The sequence below is a fragment of the Dasypus novemcinctus genome, chromosome 13 (genome assembly GCF_030445035.2).
Source record: "Dasypus novemcinctus isolate mDasNov1 chromosome 13, mDasNov1.1.hap2, whole genome shotgun sequence".
NCBI lineage: Eukaryota > Metazoa > Chordata > Mammalia > Cingulata > Dasypodidae > Dasypus > Dasypus novemcinctus.
In genome coordinates, this window is record NC_080685.1 from 71,206,738 (window position 1) to 71,226,073 (window position 19,336).

General features: G+C 33.5%; 1 long non-coding RNA gene across 1 annotated transcript; it reads right to left on the minus strand.

Annotated features, from left to right (window-relative positions):
• Nucleotides 1-226: 226 nt before the first annotated feature.
• On the minus strand, nucleotides 227-8,709 carry LOC111764707 (uncharacterized). Its single transcript, XR_002797254.2, has 3 exons — nucleotides 8,544-8,709; nucleotides 2,931-3,025; nucleotides 227-610 (listed from the first exon to the last, which is right to left on the minus strand). It is a non-coding gene; the product is annotated as an uncharacterized lncRNA (long non-coding RNA).
• Nucleotides 8,710-19,336: the final 10,627 nt, after the last annotated feature.

Consider the following 19,336-nt stretch of genomic DNA (forward strand, 5'->3'; position numbering starts at 1 on the left):
TGCTTTACAGTTCTAATAACTTTTAGAGTTGTAAGTCTCTCTGACAAATGATTTTGCTGATTGGATTCTGTGGAAAAGGAAGGAAGCCCCCACCAGAGGTGCCTGTTGGGGTTTTTGACTCATTTCAGTTGTATCATAGCTACCAGGTATACATTTGTAGAAAAAAATAAAACAATGTTGTTGTTGTTTTTAAAGATTTATTTATTTTTTTTTATTTTTCCCTACGTCCCTTGTTTGCACTTGCTGTGTCTGTTCATCTTTCTTGTTTCTTTTCTTTCAGGAGGCACTGGGAGCCAAACCAGGGACCTCCGATATCGAAGGGAGGTATCTAATCACTTGAGTGCCTCCACTCCCTGCTTAGTTGTGTCTCTCGTTGTCTTTCCTCCCCATGTCTCTTGGTGTGTCACCTTGTCGTGCCAGCTCCACATGCCTGCCTGTCCTGTCAGCTCGCTCTCTTCTTTAGGAAGCACTAGGAACCTCTACTCCCACTTTGCTTTGTCTCTCATTATGGTCCCTCTTCTTGTGTTTCTTGTTATGCCAGCTTGCCATGCCTGCCCATCACACCAGCTCACTGTCTTCTTTAGGCGGCACGGGGATCCAAACCAGCAACCTGCCATGTGGTAAGCAGAAGCCCAGTTGCCTGAGTCACATCCACTTCCCAAAACAATGCTTTATGATGTATAAAATTTATTAGCTATTGGACTCATGTTGAAACTAAATACTTTATTCTTGGAGATTTTGTGACTATATGGCCTGAAATTCCCTATTTGTGGTAAATCAACTTAGACTCAATATGAAAAGAATTCCAAAAATCATGCTTGTCAAATGGAAATTGCATTTTCTAAAATACAGCTGTCTTGGAACCAATGGCATCTCAGTTTTACATGCAAAAATGTCAGCTATCCCTTTGGGGGAAATCTCATCTCCACAATGTAGTCTGAAGTAAGGTCACTAGTTCAATGGGGCATTCAGGTCACAGATATTCCCCTAAATGTCTGAGATTATTTACTTTACAGTATTACTTTTCCACTCAGAGCAGCCACCATCCATTTACACATTTGTGGTCCTTAAATTAATCCATTTTATGTTTTGGCTATCTGGTCCATTTGCAATCTGATAATGGTGATCCTTTTTTTCAAAAGAGCTACTCAACAATAGGTTAATGTTATACGTGTTTTGTGGAGCTTCCAGAGACCCTGCCATCCATAGGCATCTGGCACGTTTGATTATTAACAAGTTCTCTCAAAAAAATGGACTCCCAGAGCTTTAACATATCTTGGTTATTTTTTGGGCTGTCTCCAGAAAGGGATTATCCCTTCTTGCTCTCTTTTAAAGTAATTATTCAGAATATAAAACACAGGGATTATATAGAATTCTTTTGAAATTCAAAAATTCTTTTCTGAAACAATATTTAGAAGCAGAAACTAATCCTCAGAGATATAAATAACTTTCCCAAATTCCTGTTTCTGATTTTGAATGCGTTCTTTTCACTATGCCAAGTTGCTTTTTCAAATTTAAAAGTTATTGAAGAACTTCAAGTGGAAGCTTCACCTACATTTTGACCACCAAATCAACTGTCACTCCTTATTCTCTGATCTATCATGAGACAAAAATAAATCTGCTATATTCCTTTTTCAGCATGACAGTCCTTCAAGTATATGATATGACTCATTCACCCTAACATCTTTTTTCTTTTCTATTTTCAAAAGTTTAATCCTTATGTTTAAAAATTAGAGTTAGGGCTCAGATTCTTAGTTTCCTACATTAATATTAATCTACTCTAGCTTCTCAACAGACTGCTTAATATGCAATTACTAAAATTTAAAAATACACTTTGAGGTAATCTGATATTTTAAAAATTGCTTCTGTGAATGGGGTCCGACATTTAATAATTTTCCATTCATTCCGCATTTGGACTCATTGACTCAGCTAAACCATATAAATATTCATTTTTTTCTATTTTACATATGAACACATCTTCATAAGGATTATATACCAACAAAATTTGTTCATAAATCATGGTAGTATGAACTTCAGGCCATAATTCTTCTACAAGTAAGCTTAAAATGTTAGTACTTTTTCTACTGAAGAGGACAAATGCAGAATCTTTTCAAAGTTGGTATGATATAGATAATACCAACATATTTTAGCATTTCAGGTCATTTAGCAATATTTGCTGGTTGATAAACTCATTTTTTATTTAATAAAGAACATTGGTTGCATCTTAAATCAGTTTCTTTCCCTTCTTGAATGGGAGCCATGAGTTTAATATCTTAATAAATGTTATCACACATACAGACATAAACAAACTCCAAAAATTTAGCTACATGATTATCTTCCACAATTGTATCATAGGCCTTGCTCATAAACATCACATTTTGAGTAATGAGGAAAAATTTCTTCCCCTAATGCTGCCTTTAGTGCTATATTTATGTGGCTTTGAGGTGGGAGATGCTATCAAATAAGAGTTACAGTTTTCAAAAATACTAATAAGAAATAAATTTAAACTGAAGGAAAAATGCAAAAAAAAGGCAGCTTGAGGTTCTCTTTGATTCTTGGAATGTTGTACTAAATAAGGGTTTTAAAATTATAGAAAATTAACTTTATGTACACTCCCAAAAGAAAACATGACTTAATACCAATTTGTATGCATTTATTTTAATCTTGCTCTTGATCTAACACAAAGAAAGGGAAAAACAGTTTAAATAACTGTAAAGAAAGAATTTAAAAACAAAATGTATGGTATTTCAACTATTCCAGAGAATCGCTATGAGAAGATAATTGGAAAGATAATTGGAATATTAATTTATATAATTAATTAAAATGATAAAACATAGTTATTTGTCAGTGTGTGTTGGTATAAATTAAAGTGATTAGAGGAAGATGATACTGCCCCAGGACATTGAGTTATTACCAAATTTATACCTTACCTCTTTTAATTGTCTACATATTGCAAGCAAGTCTTCATTATAGCACTTTAGAACTACTAAGAGTAAGTCATTGCACTCAAGGACATCTAAGGAACCTGTGTAAAAGTAAAGTTAGATTGAAATTAAATAAATGAATAAATATAGCAATATTATTTGATTAGTTATGTTAGATTTTATTCTTCAGTATTAAAAAAATTAGAAACCAGAGGCTAGTAAATTTGGTCAATACTTTAATTCTTTGATTGTTCTTATGGATTCTGATTAAAGGTTCCAATAAGCTACCTTATTGTTTCCAATGACATAAAACTCAGTTAACATTTATACAGGAAAAAAATAGTAAATTAAACTAAACTAAGCACTATCATTCAAGTAACATAACATGGACTAGAATTTTATTATTTCTCAAAACTTATACATATGTTTCCTAACCCTTTTTTCACGTATGAACATTAACTATCCTGTGTGTGTCCAAATTTTTTCACACAAAAGTTTTGAAGGATGATGTTAATTTTAATTTTATTATTTAAGAACCTTATGTGATTAAGGAAAGTGTTAAAAGATGGATCATAATGCAAGTACAAATAATAAATAAATACACTAAAATTTCCCCTTTTAAAAATATGCTTTAAGTCAAACCCACCTGTTATGGGTTGAATTGTGTTCCACAAAAAGACATGTTGAGTATTATTTTCATTATTTCAACAAAAAAATAATAATAAAAACAATCTAATAAATATTGAAGTGATGAATGCACAACTATATAATTATAGCAAAGACCACTGATTATATATTTTGGATGAATTGCATGCTTTAATAATATGTGTCAATAAAATTGATTTGTTAAAAAATAAATAAAGACATGATGAAGTCTTAAATCCCAGTCCTGTGAAAGTGACCTTTTTTGGAAATAGTGTCTTTTTTTTCCTGTTTATTATTTTTTTTAATGTTACATTAAAAAAATATAAGAGATCCCCATATATCCCCCACCCCCTCACCCCACTCCTCCCGTATCATCAACCTCTTTTATCATCGTGGGACAGTCTTTGCATTTGGTAAATACATTTTGGATCACTGCTGCATCCCATGGATAATGATTGTTCACATTGTAGTTTACACTCTCCACCAGTCCACCCAGTGAGCCATGACAGAACATTCAATGTCTGGCATCTGTCCCTACAGTACCACCCAGGACAACTCCAAGTCCTGAAAATGCCCCCACATCATATCTCTTCTTCCCTCTTTCTACTCTCAGCAGATACCGTGGCCACTTTCTCCACATCAATGTTACAATTTCTTCCATTACTAATCACAATAGTTCCAGAGTAGAATATCAGTAAATTCACTCTAATCCATACTCTATTCCTCCATCCTGTGGACCCTGGGATGGTTATGTCCACTCCCCCTCTGTATTGAGAGGGGGCTCAGATTCCACATGAATGATGGATGCAATTCTCCTGCTTGCAGTTGTAGGCACTCTTGGCTCCCTGGTGTGGTGGTTGACCTTCTTCACCTTCCTGTTAGCTGGCTGGGGTAAGTCCAGTAATCCAGAGGGTAGGAGTTACAAGACTGCTGAAGCTCAGGCTCTGGTTGTCACATGGACAGTCCAGAGATGCAGGTCTCCTGAGTATACACCAACCCCAGTACCAACCACAGGTCCAGTAAAAGTGGCAGAAAAGGCATGTGTAGAAAGGACATATCTGTTTCCAACTCCATCGCACTCAGGAACACAAACTCCAAAGTAGGGCCCAGTGATATGACACTGAACTCCAGAGCCATCTGCCATGACCATAGAACCTGTGGGTCTCTGTAGCACTCAGGAGAACCAGTACCTGGGGTTGTATCTACTTTAGCTGTCTCTGGACCCTGCTGAAGCATGCTTAAGTGAAACCCCTCTGATGACCTCCTGATTCTTTTTTGGAGACTCAGAACCATATAAACTTATTTGTCCTTTCCATTTCCCCCTTTTATTCAAGGCCAAAAAGCAGTTTTTAACATTTCATATTACATGTAGGCTGAGATATTCTGCTGATCTGTGTTAACCCTTTTATTCAAGGTCTTTTTCTGAAATGGTGTCTTTTAAGATATGCTATTACTTAAGATAAAACCAAAATTAATTAGGGCGGGGTGTATTTCAATAAGACTGGCAAATTTACCTGAAGGGGAGAATTCAACACATAGAGGGAAGAATGTCCTGTGACAACTGAGGCAGAGAATGCCATGGGTTGTAGTCAAGCCACCACACGAGGCCAGGAAACGAGAGTGGAACAGATGCTTTTTTTATACATTTCAGGGGAAACATGACCTGTTAACTAACCCCTGGATGTCAGAATCCTTTCTCCAAAACTGTGAAACTGTCCACTGAAAAATAAAAAACTAAGCTGCAAGGCAGTAAAGGCATTTGTTAGGGTCATAGAATTGCAACTCCTTATGCATAAGTTCAGGTAGCAACCCAAATTGTGTTTGTATTTCCAATCAAGGATTTTAAAAGGCAAAGAAAAAGGTTACACAAGTTGTTTGTGGTTGGTGAAGGTTTGGCACACTCCAACTGTCGTTCAGTTTAGAAGTTAACCAAATTTTTTATCTTGTGATTTGTTCATGTTGTCCAGACAGTCTCAGGGTTTTTAGGAACATTGCTGCTTGCGGCTTTGCATACTGTGGCAATCTGTGATATTGTAACTAAGAGTTAAGAGTTAACAAATGATTATGATTACTAAAACGCTATGTGGATGTCTTTTTAGCTCCTAGGATATTGTAGAAAAGCCAAAAGTAAATACCTAAAAAAATTGAAACTTGCTGAACTAGAATCCAGATTCTTTGATCTCTGATAATGATTGTAAAACTATATAACCTTTGTACTGTGATTACAAAACCTTGTGATTCACTCTCATTTCATATCCAGCCCCCTATCCTGTTTTACAACTTTGAGGTCTATGATCACTAGACAGCCCTTTAATATCTGTTAATGAAGGAAGCTGAGCCAGTCCCATCCCATTACTCATTAGCATAAACCTGCCTGTCTTTTAATACTATAAAACCATCACAATTATGCAGTTCTTCAGAGAGACAGATTTTAGGCTTTAGACCACCTGACCCACTTACTATGTGCCGGCAATAAATTCTTTCTCTCCTTGAAACCCTGATGTCTCAGGAATTGGTCATTATAAAGCACAAGAACCTACTTTTGCTCCGTATCAATATCTGGCTGAGACCTGCCTAAAAGTAAACTCCAGAATGACTTCCTGGCTCCATTTGAAATCTCTTAGCCACAGAAACTCTATTTTGTTTTATTTCTTTTAAAAACTAAATTTCTCTTCTTAAGCCACCTAGCTTATGGAACTTTGTTAAGGCCGCCCTTGTAAACTAAGACACCACCCGTGCTATATGATTACAATTGTCTTATTTATAGTGGGGATCCTTTCTTTGATAATCGTTGTCAAACACTTTGTTCATATGTCTTTATTTAAAAGATAGTACATGTAAAATAAATTACCTCTTTCTAAAAGCAGTGGTTTCCAGAACACTGAAATAAATTCAAAACATGAAAAAGATGTCTTTGCAGTGCTCTTTAACTTGATGAAATCCCCAGTCTGCATGTGATAATTTTTGATTGTTTATTGAGTTAAAAAATTGCATAGTACAAAAATTAAGTCAGGATTTCTGTGAATGCAAACAAATTGGAAGGCAAGCTTAAATCATTGCTTCTAAATGAATTTTCTAAGGCCCCGAGTGGCAATAGGTGGTTAGTGATAAAATAACATTACATGTGACTTTGGACCAATCAAAACTGTTTGGTCTTGGTATTACATATACCTCATAGGGATAATAGAAATTTCCACACTTAACTCCAGACGTTGTCATGTGAGTGCCATAAGATAAGAGGCTTAAAAATTAAGGAAAGGAAAGGCACAGGATTCAATTAAAATCTTTTTTCTTCTTTTCTCTTATAAAATTCAGAAGTCTATACCAAGGAGATTAGATTGTTTCCTAAAATTAATAAAAACAAAAAACTAAAACAACCATATTAAAAATGACCAAAACAGAGCAAAACCCATGAAAAGTTTAAAAGTTAATTTTGAAATTTGGTAAGAATAGTTAGAAAACATGGAGTCCTTTATCCCCCTGTCCCTAGATACCATGTTACCATCATACAAGTAGAATTTCATTTTTTCATTCCATTTAACTCATTGAACTCATTAAGTCCAGAGTTATGTTTTACCTACATTATAAGAGATGCCATATGCAATTACATAATCTCATGCCTAGCACATGCTAACAACTCAATACAAGGTAGATGATAACTGTAATTACAGTAGTCATATGTCATTGATTTGGAGATATGGGTACAACATTTATTTAATGACTTCTTTTCAAAATTCTTATAAGGAAACCCCTCTTCCAATGATGTGATTTGTTTCCAAAATAAACAGTTTGTCTCTGGTTATTTTAACTGGTTCTTCATGTAAGCAATGAGGACATTAAAACACCCTGATAAAAGCATCCTTTGATATAATAAAAGCATATCATAGAAATTGTTTTCTAAGGTTATCTTTGCTATCTTTAACTAGAGTTGAAAGTACATAGCATTGCTTTGATGTCTGAAACATCAATTTGACCTAAAGTATTGTTAATTACTTGCTATCTACAAGGGGAAATATATACATAAGATAGGGAAATACAACTTATGATTAATTATTTGAATCAAACAAGGCAGCCCATCAGCTTGTTTAGTTTCAAGCAATATGCTATGCTGACGACAAATATATTATGTATCAATTTTTATGGCTTGAAAAATTCAAAGTGGTAAACCATACCGGCTGTTTTTCTTTTGCTTTATACTTTTTGGTTGAACTTTTAATACAACAAAGAAATCACTTAACAATAATAATGAGGAAAATCAGGGTCCTCTGCCTAATGCACTTCGAAGATCAATCCTGAGACACTTGGTTCAAAAAGAGAAAGAGATTTCATATAACAAGGAGCTCAGGTGGCCTAGTGGCCTAAAAATCTGTCTTCTGAAACTGTAGTAATTTTGATGGTTTTATAGTATCCAGGTTTAGCAGGTTTATACTAATGAGAAATTGGGGTGGGGTTGGCTCAGCTTTCTTCATTAATAAACATTAAGAGGCTGTCTAATGATCATAAGACTTTGAAGTTGTGGAGCAAAATAGTGGGTGGGTACAAAACAGGTCAGTCATAGGACTTTTATAATCACAAAACGTAAGTTATATAATTTTATAATTATTATCAGAGATCAAGGCATCTGGAGTCTAGTTAAGGAAGTTTTATAATCTCAGGTATTAACTTTTACAATATACTAGAAAGTAAAAAAAAACTCCGATATAATGATTCAGAGATCATAATTATTTGTTAATTCTTAATCGTCAGTTAATACAAGAGAACATGAAAGGAGAGATAAAAAAAACCAAGGGCATGGAATTTCAAAAACTTGAGTTTGAGCAAGAATATAGATATAAAAAAATATTTTAAATTTGAAACCTAAGACAACCAAACAGAAAAAGTTGGAATTATTGTGGCAGCATAGAGTGGAATTAACAATGGCAACAAAACTCATTGTCGTATAGGTATGACACCAGGATAAGATTTAACACATACCCGTGCTGGCGGAGGCGAGTCCAGGGACCTGTGCGAAGAAGCAGGGTGGGGCAGGAGTCAAGAGAAGAATGGAGGCAAGACAGGGTTCTGATCAAGCCTCGTTTATTGGGGGTAGAACATGGGAATATATAGAGAGGGAAGGGAGCGTGTACATAGGTGATAGACTGGTCTTGTGGGTGGCAGACGTCCAAGGAGGGGATTGGCCGACAGTTCGCACCGGGTCTGCGGAGTTTCGCGCCTTGCGCGTGCGTATTGCTGTGGTCACCTGAGTAGTGGCGGGAGGGGGAGAACAAAGAAGCAGGGAGGAGAAGAATAAGGAAATGACAGGGCAGATTTGTGAACTCCGCCATGTTGTGGGAGGCTGTAGATAGGTCTCACAGAGGGTGGCTCCCTACAAACACAGATTATATCTGTTCTTCTTTTGCAATGTCAATGGTCATTTGATAGGATAGATGGCATTAATTTAAATATTCAATAAGATATTGATCAAATGAGATAGTAATAAAATCATCATTGATGCAAAGCTTTTAAAAAATGGGTAAACCTATAACTGGTAGTAAGAGAAGAATTACAATAAAATACTGTAAATTAAATGAACAAATAGTAAGAAATTAGATAATTAGAAGACAAGTGGAGCTTGGCAGTTGGAATTCTTAACATTGAATTTTGAGGTATGATATCTCACATTTACTGAAAACAGTATTTTTAGAAACCTTCAAAATTATCAATTATCTTCACATATATACACAAACACACTTTATGAGGCATATTTTGTTTTGTTTTGTTTACTATTTTACAAGGAGGAATTTTGGCATCATGAAGGATACACATGTTTAATGGACATGCAGTTGATGTGTTCTGGATTTGGAGTTCAGACACAGAACATTCTATATCTTACTCTCTTTGAAGTACCCTGTGCTATATTTTGTGAACATAAGACACCTGAGCAAGTATTTGGCTCTAATAATCATGTGCAAAAATTTTGTATTGTGGCAGGCAGCATTGATTTTAAGTTTGGATTATTTTTTTTATGCCAGGTTTAAGACTGTTTATGCTACTTCCAAATCTCTTCTTTCAAATACACTTTATGGTTTCCAGAAAGAAAACAAACAAACAAAATACACAGAAAGACTAGGGCACAAAGTCTTCACATCTGTCTTCAAGAAAAGTGAATATGTAGAAAGCACAGACTCTTGATAAGAAGGTACATGAGTCAAAGTTTAATCATAGAAACAGAACCACTTGAATATGTACATGTTGGAGTGTGTGTGTGTGTAGGTATATGCTGTTGTTTCTGTATAGTATATGTTGTTCAAAAGAAAAAATGGACATACATTTGGAAAGCAAGAGAAAATGGAAACTTGCAAGTTTGAGCTGGAACCCAGAGAAATAGGATGAAACCCATGTTACAGGCGTAAACCTGAATCAATCTCTCACTGCCTCCAAGCTTCCAAATTATGTAATGGAGGTATCCTCCAGCAGAGCATATAGCACTTTGTCATAAAGAAGGGCCATGAGTCAAATGATGAAGAGGGAGATTCTTCAGGAGGTGGAGTTGCAATGGAAAGCAACTAAGTAGCCATCAGATAAACAACAACATGCCCAAGTTGCAACAACCTTGCCTCATGTCCTGCACACAATTTTCATGTACAAACAGAAGATAGCTAAAGTTACACGTATGACTTCCAAATATCACAGAAAGTTATCACCTGTGACCTGACTTCCATGTTAACTGAGAATTATGCAAAGAAGGGAATTCTGAAAAATAGTTATCTAAAGTGTCAATACAAATACACCTGATAAGAGATTTTAAACATTACATTATTTAAAAATTTATAAGATGCTTTTATCATAACTGGAATATTTTATTGCCTTCGCTTCAGCTGCAATGGTCTTCATTTCCATTCTATTTTAGCCATTCATAATCATGAAATTAGCATAAGCTCCTCATCACCCCAAACTTCAACCTGAATTTCTTAAATGTCAAAGCACAATATGCTGCTTTGTTTCTTCCATCTAACGCATGACTCATATTTCTATTAAAACTATTATTACACTTTTTAATCTGAACATCCTTAATTTTTCTAGAATCTTTTTTTAAAATATTCTGTTTATGTTTTCACTCATTCTGTTTACAAGTTCAAAATATAATGATATGCATCACATTATTAGGGTAACTAATATATCTACATATTTAAGCAAACATATATGTTTTAGGGGTGATGGGCCATGTGTATCTTGGAGATTAAAAGTGAGAAAATTTACATATTGACCCTTGATATACTCATACGAGATATTACACTACAATGAGTACTAATAATTTTGGTTGACATTTGCCAAGGTTAAAAAAAGACAGAATATTATTTACTAAATGACTGAACAAAGTTTGAATAACTTTAACCACTTTTTGTCAGATGAGTAAAAATATTTTTCTTCAACATCCGTATCAAACCAGACCACCTTGACTAGAAAGAAGAGTTCACTTAACCTAAAACTGAAAGAGAAGGAAAAGAAAAGAACAGTGAAGGAAAGAAAATAAGAAGTAACAGTTGTATATTGGGAATAGTTGCAGTAAAAAAGGTCTAAAGAGAACTTAGTCCACTTAAATAAATTAATTATAGTCAAAATTACATTACAATTAGTCTGCTGTCCTCTCTACTCTAAGATAAGCCCTTTACAAAGTCAAATGTTGTGACAATAAATGATAATTAATGGAAAAGCTGCCATTACAAATATCCATAGAATGCGGTAGTGCAAGAAAGAGCATTGGGGCTGCTCCTAGTTCCTGAGGGGAGACAAGGGGAGGAGGGAAATAATTCCAAAGTTAATTTGTGTTTTAACCTAATCAGTGTTCCAAAAAATCCACATTACTTCTTCAGACTCCTTGACAGTCTTCTATTTTTTATGACTTTTCTCAAAACTGTGTTTATAGTTCTCAAAATAAATGAAAGGTGTTGACATCTGGCACTACTCTAAACACGTCTGCTGTTGGATCAGAATAATTATAATAAAAGACTTGGAAGAACTTGTCAAATTTGTTCAAACTTGCTAGTTTCAACAGCATGTCAAACTTTGAGATTGTCACCCACCCATTTGCTGAATTGAAATAGAATTGTTCAGAATATTTTAAAAGTGAAGCTTTTCTTTGTAAATGGCAATACAAAGCTTGCTGCATTAAAACAGAAAATAATTCCTCAAACGTTTATGACAAATGATAAGGGAGCAATTAGGAAGGAAAATTGATCCTTATTGGTTAAGATGGTTTTGCAAAGTATAAAACATGCAAGATAACATTTTCTTTCTGGGTAAATTTACTTACAGACTAGCACTATAGGAAAATGTCATCATAATTTAACGAAAATTTCAGAATATTATTTTAACAAAATGGAAATGTATGGACTGAAGCTTTATTAAATTAGGTACACACAGACCTAAATGTATAATTTATACAAAGACTATCAATTATGGTTTTAATGCTATCTTGGAGAAAAACCTTTTCCTGGCATGCAGAAGAAGCAAATATTTACTCAGCAAACTAAATCAATATTTATTTAGATGATTTTGATAAAGATGTATGACAATTATTAAATTGGGAGCTAAATAATACTAGGTAGTAGAGCTGTATACATGAAATGAATAATATTTAAAATACCCCAAATGGCTAGGCTAAGGGAATAAAGTGAAGTATCACAATGATTACTGTAAATTCTACAGGTAGCATTAAAAGAAATAGATACTGGATTAAGGGTAAACTAGATAACAAAAGTCAAGCAGAAACAAAGAAGTAGAAAGGAAGAAGCAAATTACTGGTCTAAAACTGCAGTGTATTTTAGTCTGAACAGACATGAGAATGAGAATCAGCAAACATGGGTATAACCCCAGAGAAAATGAATAAGTAGATCAGATTTGAGAACAAGAATAATCATGGTACATTTCAATTAAATTCCATGATGTGTTCTGTTTCCATATATTAAATAACTATTTGATATGAATTTGCTCTAATGGGTAAAGCGATAAAATGTACAAAATAATGTATTCCTAGTGTCTGGAAGGAATGTGAGAAATTTAAGGGTATCTTATTGAAGCATCCTAATTAAACATAAACAATAGTGACTAACAGAGATCGTTTTACAGTTAGGATTGCAATTAACTAATATTTACTTTATCAGTAGTTTCACACAGTTACAAATCATCCAGTTACCATTGTGCCTTGCAATTAGTGACTTGAAAAGAAAATTTGGTGCATGTCTGTGGCCTTTAAATTGATGTTTATGTATCTATCGTGTAACAAAGAGGAATGCCAATGAAGCACTGAGCTAAAGGATAAACATATTGGGGCATCCTGTGCAAAAATATTTACTCAAAGAAATAAGGAAATAATTAGGAATACAATGCTACTCAAGGAATATGGAAAGAATCATGCAAACTGAAAGATGTTTTCTTGTTCCCAAGTAAACTTAACTTGTATATAAAATAAACACTTCATGGATAGATAAGAAAACATATTTAACTTAAAAAATTAACCAAATTGACTCACACCATAAAACAAAAGCTTTGTGATCACAGACCAATTGCAGAGAGAGAAGACAAACACTATTTTTTCCTTTTTTGTTATTATTTGTACTCTAGTGGAAAGTTTTGAAAGTACTTCTTCATGGGCTTCTATAAAATTCAGAAGTATAAAATATAAATGTGATTGTTCAAGGGTATAATATTATGTAATAGCTGGTAAAACAAAATCAGTAAGCACAACTCATAAAAAAGTACACTCTTCTGCTGGTTTGACTGGTGTGCTGATTTGAGTCTTTTGCAGATCCCAGAAAATTAAGTTCTTAAATTGAACTTATTGTGAAACTTTGATTAGATTAGATCATTTAAGGGCCATTTGATTACATTACTCCAGTAGGGCATCACCTAGGGTACACCTTAATCCTTTTATTACAGTTCTTTATATATGAAGGAATAAAAGTCATAAAACAGAAAAAAGCTGCAGAGATAGAGAAGAACCCAGAAGCTGAGAGAGAAGATGCTGGGAACCACTCACCTGATTGACCATAGCTGAGCTAAGGGAGAAAGGGACCCTGAAGGAGAAGGCAAAGACAGGCAGAGCTGACATTGTGCCTTGCCACATGGGAGACTCCAGGATTGCCACAGCAGCCAATCTTCAGGGAAAGAACTTCACCTGATGCCTTGATGTGAATATTTTTCTCAGCCTCAGGACTGTAAGCATTTAACCTAATAAATTCCCATTATAAAAGCCAACTCATTATTGGTATATTGCTACCAGAAACTTTTAGCAAAGTAAAACAGAAATTGGCACAAGGAAAGTGGGATGTGTGCTGCTATTCAAACACCAAAAATCTTGGAACAGTTTTATAAATGGATTGTGGGTAGATTCTGGAAGAATTGTGGTATGCTTGATAGAAAAGGCTTGGGTTCATCTGAAGAGACTGTTGGTAGAAATATGGACCTTAACAATTACTTCTAATGAGGACTTTGACAAAATGATGAATGTGTCATTGCAAACTGGGAAGAAGGTGATCCTTGCTTGAAAGTGGCAAAAAACTTGGCAAACTTGACTACTGATGTTAGATGGAAAGCAGAATTTGAAGATAATGAGATTAGGCATTTAGCTGAAGAAACTTTCAAACTAAATGTGGAAAGTGTGGCCTGGCTTCTCCTGGCAACTTGTAGTAAAATGCAAAAGGAAATGCATAAGCTGAGAACTGAACTCCTGGACACAAATAAACCAGCAACTGATAGTTTGGGAAATTCCAAGCTTCCGGAAAGCAAGTTCCTCACCTGATGCCTTGATTTGGACATTTTTCTCAGTTTCAGGACTGTATGCTTTTAATTTAATAAATTTCCTTTATAAAAGCTAACCCATTTCTAGTGTATTGCTCCCAGCAGCTTTTAGCTAACTAAACCTATTGTTAAACTGCTTCTGGGTTTTTAATAAGCCATTTAAATGCATTCCCTGATTGTCAGAGGCAGAGCTAAAATGTGGGCACTTATGGCCTTCACTGGGCTGTATATTCATGTGTGTATGCACATGCGTGTGATGTATTTCCTTTATTACAATCTATTGTAGTTGTTTAAGTATGTGTCTCTCTTCCAGAACCTTTCTGAGAACCTCATAATGGCAGAATCAATGCCATTTATTCAGGCTTAATATATAATTGGTGAATGAGTGAATAAAAATTTAATAGAATATTTAGATTCAAAGCATAGGTTTTTGGAATTCTCCAAGTATTCTCACATACTTTCTCATGTAACTCATCTTTTTTGTCTGTTTGTTTTTTATAATAATTGTATTCCAATTATTTCCAGGATATACAGCTTGATACCAGTTTGGAAGATGATTTGAATGTGTTTGATGTCCTTCAATTGATGTAAATTTTTGCAATATTGTAGGTCTCAAGGAAAGAATTTTATCCATACACTCTTACTAAGAAGAGATAAATAATTTCTATCAATGAAGTATTTCATTAACTCTACTTATGGTGTCTACAGTAGTCATTTGTTCTGTCAATAAATTGCTGTTTTTTATTGACCATGTCATCTTTTAAATAGAGCATAAAATGTAGCTACATAATGACCTAAGGCAGAAAGGGAAGGCTTTCACTGACAACAGAAAAAAATTGGAGAGGGTGACATGTGCCTTGTAAAATAGGAATTCGGCCAGCTTAGCATGAGGACCATAATCAGTGTACAAAGAGCAGCCATAAAATTATACTCTTATATAAAATTCTGCCTGTATTTATATGCATCATAGATTAGCATCAAAATGTTTATTTTTAGAATACAAGCCTGATGAACCTGATATTTTAAACTAGTCCATTGTCAATATATTTCTATATATGTTCTGATGTTTTATAAAGTATCTTATAATTAAATAGATAGTGTAACTATTACCCACATACAGCCACTACATATTTATGTCACTTTGAAGGGTGAATTAATCTAACTCTTGGTTTTTACTTTGTAGAATAATTCATATGAAGAAATAAGTTAATTTTCTTAATGAATCTCCTCCATTCTTTTAAAGAACCAACTTTGTCTTTGAAGAGCTTCTTATATCTTAGCTTTATATTTCATTAATTTCTGCTCTTAAACTTTTGATATTCTTTACTTTTATGTGAGCTTATTTTCTAACCCACTTGTTAAATACATGAATATGACGGTTTTGTTTTGTATCTTTTCTTTTTTAAATTAAGTATTTAATGCTATTAATTCACCTTTAATTAACACAGGGTCTGTATTATACAACTTTTTACATGTAGTGATTCTGTTTTCCACTATTTCTAATATGGAGTTTTAATCCTATTGTGATTCCTGCTTTGATCCATCAATTATTTTGTGTTGTTTTTTGCATTCTAATTACATGGGGTTTCAGATTTTTTTTTAGTATTGCTTTATCATTTAGCTGAATCAATTTCAGAGAAATGGTTTTTATAATACACTTTATTTGAAGATTTTGGAATGTGGCCTATTAATAATTATAGTAAACTTATATAACATTTATTACATGCCTGGCACTGTTTCATATGTCTCAAATTTATTAACTCATTTAATCATTTTCACTGGTATGAAAAATGGTCTGCATCTATATCATGTTTTACAATACAGGCTGCTAAAAGCCAGATAAAATTGTAGAGATGCATTGTTTTTAAAATAATATTTAACTGGTCCAAGATTGAATTGAAATAAAGTTCCACAACCTTTCCTCTGTTTATAAAAATTAAAACAACTCTGCCCAGTCTTCTTGTATGAAAATTGAATTGTTGTGTATGCAAAACAGGTATCTCATGTTGTGAAAATATCCATCTTGACTATGCTAATTTTCCCCATCACTAAGAATGGGAGAGAGGATCATAAATCAAAATCAGCATCATCTCACGTGGAAGGGAATGTGCTCCAGTGAACCTGATGTGAAACTGAAAACTTTGTTATAAAAAAAGCAGCACTAGCAATGATATGTTTCGAGAGAAAATTAAAAGTAAAACATATCATAACAACAACAAAAGCTGACTGCCCGTACTAACATTTATTTTAATATTCACTTACTATGTCAAATCCCACTCCTTTCATTCCCAAACGTAGGCTGCTACCTCCTACTGACTGAATTAAACCAGAAGCCAAAAGAGAAGGAGACATTTTTTTCAGGATATAAAGGTCATATCACAGGGCACAGAGCAAGGCAAGGGATGGAAGGTATGATAAATCCAGAGGGGAAATGGAAAATACAATCATACATATGAAGACAAACATTTGTTATTCAGTTATCACAGGGGTTGCTTCTAGAACATTTTATCTCATGAAAGTGAGTAATGAATATTTCCTGAATGAGTTGATGAATAAATTATTAAATTCACATAATAGTTTAAAAACAAGAACTATTCAAAGTAAAGGAATTAAACCTGAGTTCTAATTCTAGTAAGGCAGTTCTAACAAGTGTCACTTTGCAAGTTGGATTCAATTTTTTAATTTCTTATTTAAATTTAATTTTTTTCCTTAGGATCATTAAAAACAGACATATATTAAAAACAATGTGTGCCTCAAAGTACACAAATTTCTTAAAATCAACTATAATAGTGAATATAATTTAATATGAAATACAGTTTAATTCAGTGGTAATAAAATATGTAAAAGATTAAATATTACTCTAAATCATAATCACTGCTTTTAATACAATTTATCAAAATAAATAAATATAAATCCTGTGAATATGACTAATTCAAGATGGAGTTCTCATGAAAAGCATTCTTTTTAAAGTTATAACTATGAAAAAAATCTTTATTTCTAAAGTATGCTGATTCCAAATTGGAGTCAATAAAAAGAATATTTATTGACACATTTATTGACACATGTTATCTATTAATGGATAGCTTCTAAAGCTATTTTTAACTCTGAGAAAATACCAGAATTACTCTTTTATTACAAACAAAGTAACAGGATTCTAGATATTTTAAGTAACTTGCCCAAGGTCACACAGCTAGAAAGGTAAGAAGTTACCAATGTGCCTTAACCCTCATCTCATTATGTTGAAAGCCAACAAGGCAAGAAAGTGTTCATAGCTCATGGGGCCCCATGTGTTATTCATTTTAATCATAGTCATATTAGGAAAAATATAAATATTCATGCAATATATGTATACAATGTGCATCTTGCTTAAATGGTGAGCTCCTTGAAGGCAGAAATATTTATTCTGTAGTTGTATTATTCTTTGTTTAATGGTTTTATATTGATGGCATTGGCATTTTTAGTCTTATGATATGCTATTATCTGTAACAATTTTTGGATTTTTTTTTTATTATCACATGGATCTCACACAACCCTTCCCTCAGAACAGAGCTATTTTAAATAAAATTTAAGAGAAATTGCTTAGAAGATAATGGGTTCCTTGAAATATCTAATGCTTAGTAGATGGTAATTACAGAGACCAAAGAACATTCATTGTATTATTTTCTTCAATTGGCTATACATTCTATTGCCTCCAGTATAATTTAATTATATTTTAGTGTCAAAATATTTCTCCGGAAAATTTTACAACAGTTGCAAAAAAGTCTTTAATACCGTGCAGTCCCAATTAACTGCAGAGCCTTCCTTTATTTTTTCTACAAAAATAAGCCAAATGCTATGTTTATTTCTAGAATGTAATCATATTTGACTGAAACCATATGTTTTACATTCTATTTACTACCCAGCTCCACCCCCTCAATGGTTGCTATTAGTATATTAGTATTTTCTGAAGTGATGATCAACTTCCCATTTACAGTATCTTCCACATTTGTTTGTTCACAACAGTTTTCACCAACTCAGGATCTTATATCAATCCATTTTCTCATGTCTAGGCTGTTGAGAATAGCTAAAGTATCACTGTAGCTAATCTATTCCTCTTCCATACATCCTGAACTTAATCATTTGGGATCTTTTTTGTTCTAAAACCAAACTTTCATTAAACCCTTTACTTTTAAAGTCTTCAGTGGATCCACATTGCCAAAGAATAATGTTTAAATATCTCAGCACTGAATTCAAGACACTAGAAAATAGTGTTTTCCAGGGTTTACATTCCATTATTTATCTACATAGAAAATGTATTTCAGTAAAACTATGCTACTCTATGCATAAAATTTTCATTGCATTTTTCACTACTATTCTTTTTATCACATCATTACCCTTTAATGTAAAACTTGTTTTTTCCTCATTTTTTCCCTTCTCCAAATTCTACTCTACCCCTCAAGGTCTAGCTAGCTTAAATCTTGCTCATTCAAAGAACCAATTTTTAAGCACTCCAGGCAAAAGTGTTATTGTTTCTACTCTATGTAAAAAGCCTATGTAATTCAACATCTGTCTGTTTTTATAAAAGCATTATTCAATAGTCCATAGAACTGTGAAAGAGAATGCATATGCTTAATGTCTTAGATTACTTTTAAAGACCTCGGTTCCCAGAAGGCCGTATTGCTGATGTTAAATATATAATTAATGAATGGATATAGTTCCTAGAAAGGAAAGTGGGGGGGAAAAAAAGGAAAATTACTCAAAAGTTGGGAATAATTTATTGTTTTGTTTTCCTCCTAGACGTAGTTTTTTCTTGGTTTCATGACCTTAACTGATGATACAGTTTGCCATTTATTTAGCATAGACAGGATGCTTGGCACACCACATAATTCAATAAATTGTCTTAGTTCTTATTCAGAAATATTCATATATAAATAAGATAATAAATATCAGAATATGATGATCTCGGAGAAGTGTTATCTTTATTAGCAACATCTTCATTTCTATATTTT